Raw genomic sequence first — 12,795 nt, forward strand, 5'->3', positions numbered from 1 at the left:
GCATGGTAAGCAGTATTATGTGACTAGTCGTGTCTACATTGGTGGCCCCATCTTGCCATATATTCTTACTGTTGCATTACATTTTGTATTGGACATCAAGGGTAAAACAAACATGATAAGTGCTATTATATGGCTAGCCCAGCCTAAATTGGTGGCACCATTCTGGCCATATAGCCTAACTGCGGCAGAGCAATTTTACTGGGCATCAAGGCTAAAGAAAATATGTGAAGTGTTACTATGTGGCTAGACTGGCCCACATTGGTGCAGGCAGCCTGGGTATATTTTCTACTGTGGGATCGGATTTTTTACTAACAAAGCTAACAGGAGTAAGTTCCTATATGGTAATAAAAGACATATGGTGCAGCCAGCATGGGCATGTTTGGGCGCCGCCAGCATGAAAATGTTTTTTTACTGGCATAATTGTGGGAAAGGCATCATGGAAATGCTCCTGTGCACCGTTGGTGATGTGCATCTATTGGATCTTTTCATGTGCTACTATACACAACCAATTGCAAACTATGTGGTGTTTTACCAACATGTTCACAGCAAGTGTGCTGTAAAACGCACCATTATAAACTATTATTTTAAAATTTTGCTTGGGGGAAGCCCCCAACTCCATACTGCCCTTGGTTGGTTCGCGATGCTCTGTCGCTCCCACATATTCACAAACCTTTGCACCCAGCCAATTTAAAAACTCACCAACAGCCACTTATAATAACTATGTTCTTGAAAACTTTGTGCAAGGTTCATTTACCACAAGCACCTGGCGTTCACCAAAACTTCAGGTCACAACTGTGCAGTAGCAGGAATGATTCCATCATAGGCCTTGCCAAAGCACATTTAGCTCTGAAGATGGGGCTGTTATACAAGCAGGGGGATACTTGCACAGTATTTCTTGCAAAAAAAACCAGGTGATGGGGGCATTTGTGCACAGTGTCTAAGGTGGCCACAAACTGGAGGAGATCAGCTTCAGGCTCAGAATCATTTAATGATTTGCAAGGATTGACTGGCTGACCAGGGACCGTAGCAGCAGAAAATTTGGTTAGGGACGATGCTTTAGAACTCCCTTACTTCAATTAGAGTTTGCCTGCTTCGACATACAGGGCCAGTCACTTAGGGCCACTATTCAGAGTGCAGAGGAAGGCTGTGTGGAACACTGATGATTGGAGAGACGCCGTTGTCCCAGCTGGGCAGGCGAATTAAGATCCTTCAGCAAACTCTGCCTGCCGGGAGGCGATGGGACCCCGGGAGGAGGCAGCGGTGGTGACCAGTTGGCCCTCTGTGCTCCCTGTGCTCAGCAGGCACCATGGCGGGAAACTGACTCTCTCCTCCACTGGCCAGTCCCAGAGAGGTGCTCCCGGAGAGTGGCGAACACAGGGACGCATGTACCTACCACAGTGGTGTGGCTCAGTCGCTGTCTCATCTCACGACCCCTGGGGTCTCTTTGGAGTTATATGGGTGCTCTCGCCTGGTCTGTGGGAGGTGCAGGAGATATTATTACGCTTCTCAACAATCACACGTACCATTCTCGAGTGACGTAATTCCAGAAGGCTAACTAAGAACTATGGAAAGCAGGTCTATCGTATGCTGTGATCTATCTGGCCAAACACAAGTTTACCACTGACAATAGTACGCACTTTTTCACAGATCCAGCGTCAACTGAGGACTTTGCTAAGAGTACTTAAGAGTGCACTTGAGAGGCTCTCCCATCTGAAATTTCAGCAGGAGATATTGAATGAAATTGTAACTCCAGCAATGAGTCAAGGAAATGTGGTATTTTGCTGCTCTGCCTGCTGCATAATTTCATAACTGTTTTATGCCAGAATGCTATTTTCACAGGGAGTTGTGGTTAGTGAGCCAGGCTAGCGTCTCCTACACTGTGTAATGCAGATGGTTTAACTTTGTTCTTAATTAGTTCTGGTACGTGCTGGTTTATCCTGGGAATGGGATTGGGAGGTGAAGGTGACCGGGATTCATGTTTGCTATGTGTTTGTGTGTGCACAGTGAAGACAAGGGGTATTAGATGCCAATATGAGAAAGGCCCCTTTTTATCCTTCTGGTAAATTTACAGAACGTCCAGTTAAGATGTATCCAGGTTTATCACAGTGTTGATTATGATGAGTAAGACACTGTCAATGATGGCATGGTATATGGAGGCGGCGAAAGACAGTAGGAAAGTTCAACAGTTTGTGCAATCTGATAAGAGACACAGTCTTGATCTATTGCTGCTACAGGAAACTCACCAATACACAAACAGTAAGAACAGGTTAGCATCTCCTGGCATGAACATCGAGAATACTCATTATATAATTCTGACTACTCCAGAGTTGTGGCTACCTTTATACCTACATCAGTTGACTTCAAATTACATGCAGGAGAATCTTACTCAGAGCTGTACTCTTCTGTTAATAGGGTAAGTGCAGGAGGTGTAAATGTTGATAGTGACATCAATGTAACATCAACTCACATAACATAGACTATTCAACTTTCTATAACAATACAGCCCATCAACTTCATAAATACAATACATGTGTCATAGTATGGGCTAGGGACTTTAATATGATTATGGAAGTAGAGTTGGATGGTTACCAGTCATTTGGTCGAAAAAAAAGGTCGACAGGACAAATGGTCGACACCATTTGGTCGAAAGCCAAATGGTCGAATTTTTTATTTTTTGTATTTTCACTTTTTTTTTTTTTTTGGGGGGGTCCCTCCCAACCCCCTTTTTTTATAAAAAACCCTTTTCTTCCCTAAACGAAAACCTAAAATATATATATATAAAAATTAAAATAAAAATTCGACCATTTGGCTTTCGACCAAATGGTGTCGACCATTTGTCCTGTCGACCTTTTTTTTTGAGCAAATGACTGGACAGCGAGTTGGATAGATCAACTACTAAGGTGATGTCCCTGTTCCAGGCTGCACGTACATGACTGCTTATCGCTCAGCTCTATTCTATTCTTTCACGTACACCTGACCTCATTGTAACTCTCTAAAGCAAGAGACATATTATTCTTTGGTACTCAATGCTATCATGTACATTGACGATATCATGATCTCTACAGAGGGGTGGATTCCTGAACTCTTGCACTACTTTCCCAAGAAACTATCAGATCACTCACCAGTTGTTATATCATATTCCATACCCTTGAGATTGATGCATCCGAGACATTGGAAATTTAAGGCAAACACATTGTATGATTAGACAAGGAGTACTTGATGGTATTGTAATATACTTTGACTGGAACACTGATTCTACCTTTTAGGAGGAATCTAAATGTTATGTCAGGGGAATGTGTATCTCTCATGGTATTCGGAAGAAGATTAGGGAGGGTTTGTGGAGGTTTGAGGCAAAACCTAAAAAGTTTGAATATGACTATATTGAGCACTGGAATAGGGGAACACTGAGGGAGATGAAAAAACATATAGATAACTTTTACAACCTAGCCGACAGAAAAGTGTGTTACCTAGATGGTAGCATGCAGGCCAGGAGATAGGGTGTGAAAGATAGGACAGGTTATCTTCTGGCATGACTGCTATGGAAAGAGAAAGGACATAACACTATTAAAACAGTAATAATCCAGGGTGATAATATATTCCTGGAGGAGTGGGATTTCAATAATGTATTCTTGTAGTTCTACAGAAATGTATACCCATCAAACTTATCATGCTCAAAACAGATGATCGAGCATTTATTGAAGGGGGTAACACTGCGACCAATCAAATATGAATAGGCAGAGAGCTTAAATACTCAAATCACTATGGATGAAATTAGAATGGCTATTCAATCTCTCCCCAATGGGAAGGCCCCAGATATTGATGGACATAAGGCAGAGTTCTATAAGGCCTACATCGAAGTCCTAGCACCATAAATGTGGGAGGTTTATGAAGCCTCTCTGTCAGTGGGAGTTCTGCTGGAATCTACCAGGACGGCGTCAATAACCATGATATTAAATTCGTGTCAAGGATGTCCCCAGACCCCTCTTCTCTTAGCTGGAGCTATTTAGCCAACTGCGTGCTTCCTTAGAGAGGCACATGCTTGGGACGTTTTTCAATTTTATAATAGTGCAACTGTAGTGTCCCTGTAAGCAGACAATATGCCACTGTTTGTTGAACACCCAGAAATAATGTGGCCCTGATAATGAAAGATATAGACACATTTGGTAACATGTCAGGGCTAAAGACCACTTGGGGAAATCTGTTCGGCTAGCCCTTACCCCGATGTGAAGAGAATTGGCAAAAACCATAAGATTAGATATTTGTGTGTCATGGTGTCTACGGACACAGGTGTACTATATGAAAAAAATCTCAGAAAGTCATTGAGGAGTTGAAAGGAACGGTGGAGAGGTGGATGCAGTTACCTATATCCTTTATGGGCAGAATCTCACTCATTAAAATAGTAATTCTCCTTAAACTACTTTACATATACCAGAATGTCTCAATTTAGCAGCAGGGTCAGGCATTTGTTACTTTAACTATTAGGGGCAGATAAGGTCCCATGGTTCTTCATTGAGGTGCTGTGATTAACAAATGAGATAGGGGGCTTAACGGTACCGGATTAAGAGATGTACCATTTTGCAGCAGAGGCCCAGCTTTCAGCCTGGTGGTTTGAAGAGCACATTATGTCCCACTTCTACATATTGAAAGAACATTTATCCACCCGGACACTCTAAGAACCCTGAGCTGCGGATTTGTTAAGGCCCCTAAGAAGATACAAACCTGCCGTACAACTTTAAGTGCGCTATGCCGCATTGCCAAAGTTACTAAAGTTGACTTTCCCTATTCACCATCCCTGCCGCGTTTTAATACGCACTGATTGGCCAGTACGTTTGAGAAGCAATTTCAAACTCACTTTGAGAACCTGGGGATAAATACACCGGGGGAGCTGTTTGCAGATGGAGGGTTTGTTATGCTTGAGGAGTTGTATGGGAGAGGCACTGTTAATAGCTTTACTACCTTTTTACAGTAAAGAGTAATATTGGTATTTGGAGAACATATTCCTGGTTTCCCTGATGAACCCGAAGACCTCAGAGGTTAGCCACTTATTTCTAACAATGGCAGATCACAGCATGATGCAACACACATATAGTAAGATGTATAGCTCACAGATGCACGCTGCAAAGTCAGCAAAGATGAGATGGGAATCAATGTTAGCTCTGTCACTGACCGACGCAGAGTGGAAATGGGCCTGCACACACATTCCTAAAATCGCAATGAACTAAGGTTAAAGTTTGATACAGTTCCAGTTCCTCCACCTGCTGTATCATATACCACACAGGATACAATGTCCCGGAGGAAGTAGATAATTGAGCTAGAAGTTTGCGAGAAAAGGTAGATTTTGCACACGTTGCATGGAGTGTGCTCAAATACAGACATAGTGGTACTAGGATAGAGACAGGTTTTTGGAGATAATGGGATAGAAGGTCCGCCGTATCCAACGCTTTGGTTACTTGGACTATTCAGGGAGAAATTCATCTGATCGACAGGGCTTCTGAATATATTACATCAATTGCGGAAAGGTGATGGGTTGCCAGGCATTGAGGTCAGAAGACTGTGCCAAAAATAGAGGCCTGGATGAAATTTTTGAGGTATTGTGATGAGCAATCCAAAACATATGGTGCCTGCTCCCAACGAATAGCATACCAAAAGATATATCAGAAAATGTGAGGGTGTGTATTGCTAGCGAGTGCTTTACAGAGGATAATGTGGCATAAATGCAACTATGCTCTAAATAAGATAATATGTCCTAGAGTGGATCTCCCCCCTCTTGCTGTTAAAGTGGTCCACAACCCCTCCTTAGTTGCTAAAAGAATAATATTCATCCTTGGAAGTATGTGATGTATATACATTGTGTACCTCATGAGATTCTGCAGTGTCAGTGTCTGAACTGTTGTATTAAAACTGGCTTTACATTTGCAATTGTTATGTGAGTTCATTAATTGGTATGCAAAAAATAATAAAGATGTAAAAAAAGCTGTGTTGATCTTGACAGAGTACAGAGATTTCTGATCTTGTTTCAGTTAGTATCCTGATATTGCTGCCACAGGCTGCCTCAATGAAGCGAGTTAGAGGCTGGATTTAGCTCATTGTAATAAGTATAGGCATGCCTTCATCAAATAACAAATCTCTTCCATTTCTTCATGGAAGTTAATTTGGTAAATGGAACTTCTGCAGGAGCCAGAATCTCCATACATTTCTCATGTAAGGTTAGGGGACTGGGAACCGGTTCAGGACTGCACCTTTAGCTGTTCAAGAGCCATGATTTGAGCTGGAATTATGGCAAGTCATGGAGGAAAGTGCTGACTTGAACCTTGGTCAACAACCCAGGAAGTAGGCTGAGGATGTGTGACTAAATGGACATGTAAAGTGATTCTGAGAATAAAGATGTTCTGCCCCGCTTGGGGGCTATGACAATAATTATGGTGACCCCACTTGTACGGCCTGGACTTGACAAGCCAGCCACAAGAGCAACAGTGCTGGTAGAGGACCGGAAAGAAGTATCGGGCAATCGTGTATGCCCAATTAAGAATTTATATCAAAGTGGAGAACACAGATGCTCGTCACGATCAGAATTTTTGAATTGGACTGCATACAGTCCCAGAATTACGTGTATTGAAGTCAGTCGACTTCCAATTCGTGGAGCCACTGAAAGGACTAAACCCAAATGTCTCAGCCCTAAATTGTACATTTCTATCTACTACACATCTAATTAGAAAATACAAAGAAGATATGATGGCAGTGGACGTTGAGATTGATGTTGACCTAGATGAAGTGGATCCCAGTTGCTTACACGAGGAGATAGCAACACCAGTGAAGGAACCGGACTGTCGTAGTATACCCAAAGGAAAGAAGGTGGAAGTCGGAGATATACAGCAAGTTTTAAAATGGCTGACAGAGCAATTGCCTGAGGTGATTGCAAAACACTGAGCTTTGACTTTGTTATTATGGTCAAGCTGTGCTTCAGCTTTCACAGTAATCTCTGAATCAGGGCAATGGAGGACAATTGTATATTAACTTGCTTTTCAGGGTCAGTACATCTGGTTGCATAGGACTAGCCCTTGTTGTTCTCTGTTAATGGATACAGGTCTATTTCTGTATCTCAGGAACCCACAAAGATTGAAGATGTAAACCAGGATATGTTGGTCCAGCTCCCATTCATGCTGACCCATGAAACCTCTGCTTAAGGCATCCAGCCAATATATTACGGTAGGTCCAGGGCATGTTCTGATAATGGACGATGCTGTGATTTATTGGCCATTTCCAGATCTATTGTGCCTCTTTTGATAGAGCTCTGGATCACTTCCCACCCGTCTTTCAAATATAGAACACTGTTGTAGTGATTCTCCGTTGAGAAACTCTTTTCCTAAGAGAGCCAGCAGAAAGGGCATTGATGGCAGGTGGACCACTCTTAATTCTAGGATGTTAATGTGGTAAGGTGTTTCTGTTGTTGAACATTGCCCCTTCAACTCCAGATCTCCACAGTTAGCACCCCATCCGGTCAAAGACACATTTTCAATGACTGAAACCTATGGTCCAGGTCTGCAAACAACTTGTACTTGGTGAGGTTTGCTGTTGTTGATCACCATGGTAAAACACAGTTATTATTGTCATTGTTGTTGGTATTGACAATGATAATATGAATAATTTGTCCTTTTCACTTTTGTTAAAGTTCTTTTTGAACTGAAACAAATACTAATACATAATAAATAATAAATAAAACACACTTGAAGTGGCTTGTTGAAACGACGAGGTCCTATAAGTTGCCCTTAAACTGATATCACTGGTCTACCAACGATTCTTGAACAGATCTCATCATGAATCTGCAATGAGAAATTAGGTACTCATGGGAAGACATTGTCCCCAACAGTTTGGTGTTTTCTCTCGCCGTGGTTGAAGGTTTTCTGCTGCAACCTTTTGGAGGATAGAATGAGGTTCTGGACCCTTTGATCCATTGAAGTAGCCAGTTGATACTGTGTTTATTAGACTTTCCACACAATGAACATATATTTGAGGTAGTAGCTGAGATTTATCTTAATTTATTACAAAGACCAAATCTTCAGATGTCTGGAGGCAAACTTTCAGGTCCTGGACATCCTTTTCTCATGAATCCGCCCCATATCAGCTAATGGTCCTGGTAAGGGTAAACACAGATATCTTGTCTCCTCACATGGCAGTTGGTGCAAGGTACTTTGTAATCAATTTTGGAGTTGTTAGGGAAATAGATAGTATCTTGAATTGGTCATGCATCCATGAAAACAAAGTTTGTAGTTTGGGTGTATTGACATATGTGGGTATGCGTCATAGAGAATGGATGCACACAGGAAACCTCCTTTCTGGACCATAGAAATGATGACCGTTAGCCCTTATGTCCTGAAGGATTATTATTATTATTATCATTATTATTTAATTTGTATACAGGGCAACACGCCCATGGGCCTTAGTGCACTCACGGACAAACAGTACAAGTAACATACAAAGGATATCAAGTCAGCAGAAAAGTCAAAGAGCCAGGAACAGAAGCCATAAGCTCACACGCTAGCCCAAAGAGTTGAATAGAATGTTTTTTTTATATAGCTTTCTTGAAGTCTGCCAAGTCTGTGATTTCTCTAATGTCACAGGGAAGAGAATTCCACAATGTTGGTGCATGAACATCAAAGCAGGTACCACTAAACGTAGTCAACTTAAAACGTGGCACAGTAAATTTACTATTACCATTAGACCATAAGGAACGCAAAACAGGTGCCTTCTGAAGACGCTGTGTCAGATAGGCAAGTGTTTGGTGTGAGTAACAAGACCTTATGAGATATCCGGTGGCAGACCGGTAACCAATACAGAGACCTCCTGGTCTGTTCTTGTCAACCCACACACAGCTCTGATAGCTCAGTTTTGGGCAATGTGAAAAGTTTTAATATTGCCTTTAGCTGTGCCCACCAGGAGGCTGTTACAGTAGTCAATTCTGGAGTTTATCAGAGCCGTAGCCAACATAGATATATTGGCCATGGAGAGGTATGTCTTAATCTGCCGGATCAATTTGACCGTATACGCACATGAGGACTTGACATGAAGAGCGTGTTGCTTCATGGAAAGATCTGAATCTAAGTATACTCCAAGAGTTTTTACACAAGGACTGACCTGGATTTACAATCATCAATCTTGAACTGTATGCACTCAGGGTCCAGTTTCTTTATACGTTAGCTGGAACCCACCGAAATGAGCTCTGTTTTACCACCATTAAGACCGAATGAGTTGGAGGCCATCCATGTTTGAATCAATGAATATGGCTAATTAATCCTAACCACATTTGCCTCATATTACCTTGTAAGTGCAAGAAATATCTGGGTGTCATCGGCGCAATTGGTATAACCAACGCCAGTGGCATCCAGAAGATCATCCTTGTTGTTATATGTGTCTTTCAATATCAAGTTTGAAGTCAAATTAAGCCTGTAATGAGTCCTTTGTAACAGAACGATCAATGTTGCAGCGTTCAGAGTAGTGACTTTCAAAATTTCGCTTTTTGCCTTTGAAGTCTTAGGTTTCCCCTTCTCCAATCTTGGGAGCTGGGTAAACTCCAACATTACCATCCCAGAAGCTGGGCCCAGCAACATTGATGTTCTACCCTTCAACGTCTCCTTATCAACAGAAGCTTATGATTAGATGGTGGCATTTCTGCGTGAATCAAATCCAGCTTTAAGGTGGTTGGGAACACCTTATATTGGTGAGCTCCAGAAGTCTCTGTGCCATCTGTCTACTTTTTTTAACAGAAGTCTCATCTAGCTCAGGGTACTTGACAATTAGATTCCTCTTTCACTCTGCCAAGATCATGAAGATACCACTCTGAGTTTGTTGACAACTGTCCACAAAACAAGGGAAGAAACAGTACAGGAATGCTTCATGTGGATCGCCCTGAGGGCACAGTGTGCATCTGTGAAAGTGCAGCATCGCCAAGAGAATTTCTTTAAGCACAGAGAAACATGCAAAAGTGAAAAACAGGCCAGAGGAACTTCCGCTGTTCACTCAATAAGAGCAAGGTTGCTCCCAAAATCACCTCGTAATTAAAAATTAAAATAAGTAAAGACACCCAACAGTACGCCTTCCTCCTACAGCGAAGTGAAGTAAGAATCTGACAGTTGGGGGTTTCTATCACAGATGTCCCTGGTGTGCCCCATTGTCACTGGCCATACTATGATCCTACATAATAACAGTGATGGGCTAGAACAGTTAACAAGGGCACCCAACCTTCAAGCAGGGTAAAATGCTAAGGTTTTCAGTTCCTTTCTCGACTCTTTATAATTGTTCGTGAGATTTATTAATGCACTCATATTTGCAGTTACTCACTACTTTCGCTTCCAAAGGCACAAATAACAAGAAGATGGAGAAAGATTAAGACAGATTATGGCATTAACATAAAACCCAACCAATTTCTAGCAAGTTGCAAAAACTCATCTTGGATCATTCATAATGACGGGTTTGTGCATGACAGTGTGACAGAACGTCTGCATATTTTCTCTGACAATAGTCTCCATTTCTTTGACACAGCTTTCAAAACTCCATCATTCACAAATAAAGAGCAACATGCATCTCTGTGACATAGTGCAGTAAAATGCAATAGAAAGCTTGCATACCCAGCAGAGTAATGGAATTCAATGGGTACAAGCTTTCTTTCAAATTACATTTATATAATTTACAACGCTTGTTTAGTTACTGTATCAGGTTCGCGTGTTTCATGCTGTCAGAGGAAGGTTGTAAAGACTCGGCAGTAGATCACATTCCATTTGGATTGGTCTGTGATAGAACCATCACTGGATAAGGCGTGTTATGACGAAGATGCGTTGGTGCAGACAGTGGAACAGTGTTTAAAGTTGGTGTACATATATCCAGACATCTCCATGTGTGTTTAATCAGAGTGCAAACAATTATTCGGGGTCGAGAAGATGCTAAGGGAGAGACCCATGCAATATGCAATACACTTTCTGACCAAGCTCCGCTTACATCACAATGGCAAATTCTACTTCTTCACTATCCCTGAAGAGGCGGTGAACTACATATGATGATATGATATGATATGGCATTTGTAACGCGCCTATACACAAGTGTTTCAAGGCGCGACGAGGCAGGGAGGGGGGAACAAGGGGAAGACAGACAACGATCCTACTAGGCCAGGTGTCATTCAGATCGTGCAAGTGCAGGGGTAGGGGGAAGGGAGAAACTGCAAGGGGAAGGGGAGGGGGGGAGTGCAGTACAAGGTAAGTAGAATAAAATAAATAAGTAAGAGGGCCAGCTGGTGGCAAGTGCAAGGTAAGTGCAGACAAGTGCTGGGAAGGGGGGCTGTAGGGATACAGAGACAGTCCCGCAGTGCAGGGGTTGCCAGGGAGGCAGTGCAAGTGGAGAGTGGCTGGGCCCAGGACCGGGGTCGGTGAGAGGGGCCCAGTTGCAGATTCAGTGCAGCTTCAGCGAAGAATTAGCAGGGGAGAGGGAGAGAGAAAGCAGAAGCAAAGAGGAAGGTTTTGAGGTGCTTCCGGAACCGGAGATGGTTCTCCTCAAGTTTCAGGGAGGCAGGAAGGCTGTTCCAGAGGGAGGCCCCTGCGGCGGAGAGAGATCTACCCCCAGCTCGTTGCTTCGAGAAGCGGCTGACCCTGAGGGAGTTGGAGACGGATGAGCGAAGGGCTCGGGAAGGAAGATATTTAGGAAGAGAGAGTTGAAGGTAGTTAGGCCCCAGGCCCCAGAAGGCCTTGTGGACAATGGAGAGGGTTTTGAACTTTATCCTCGCAGCCACTGGGAGCCAGTGTAGAGATTTCAGTCCTGGAGAGATACGGTCCCTGGGCTTGAGGCCAAGGACAAGTCTCGCAGTTCTGTTCTGGATGAGTTGCAGAGGGCGGAGAGTGGAGGCAGGCAGATTAAGATAGAGGCTGTTACAGTAATCCAGCTTAGAGAGAACCAGGGCTCGGGAGACAGTGAGCTTCTGGGGGAAGGAGAGGAAGGGAAGAATACCTCTGAGGAGGTGCAGCTGGTAGTGTGACTTCTTCGAGACGTCAGATATATGAGGAGAGAAGGAGAGTGTGGAGTCGAAGATAACCCCGAGGGAGATGGGAGAAGAGGAGAAAGGAGAGAGCACAGAGACCATATGGAGGGTCCATAGGTCAGGCGAAGGCACGAAAAAGAGGATGTCAGTAAGAGTTTCCTTGGAGCAGGCACTAGTGTAGGTGTCAGCGATAGGGAGGCCTGTGTTGGAGACCAGGATGTCCTTTTTAAACTTCTTCCTACCAGACAAAATGAGAGCACGCAGGCAGGAAGTGAGCGGCAAGCCCAAGTTTACCACATTTCAGAACAATGAGTGCATATTAGGTACAGAGGCCACAAAAGTTTGAGAATCCTGCGAGGAGTGGAAAAAACCCTAGTTTACCACATTTCAGAAACAGTGAGTGCGTTTTAGGTACAGAGGTCACCTAAGTTTGAGAATCCTGCGAGGGGGGGAAAAACCCTAGTTTACCACATTTCAGAAACAGTGAGTGCGTATTAGGTACAGAGGCCACCTAAGTTTGAGAATCCTGCGAGGGGGGAAAAACCCTGGTTTACCACAACTGAGGGACACAGTGAGGTGAAGACACCATGCGAACAAAGTGACCAGGAAGATGGGGTGGGCTGGGAGAAGGTGGAGATAGAAGTACAGGCGCCCGGCGTCCCCTGCGGACACCTGCAGACACACAGGGAGCTGCAACTGTAGGAGCCGCCCTTTGCCTAAGGCAGGGAGGCTCCTACAGGGAGGCGGGGAAGGGAGAGGAGGACTAGGAAGTGGGA

Source organism: Ambystoma mexicanum, chromosome 10, assembly GCF_040938575.1.
Source record: "Ambystoma mexicanum isolate Mex_15411 chromosome 10, UKY_AmexF1_1, whole genome shotgun sequence".
NCBI lineage: Eukaryota > Metazoa > Chordata > Amphibia > Caudata > Ambystomatidae > Ambystoma > Ambystoma mexicanum.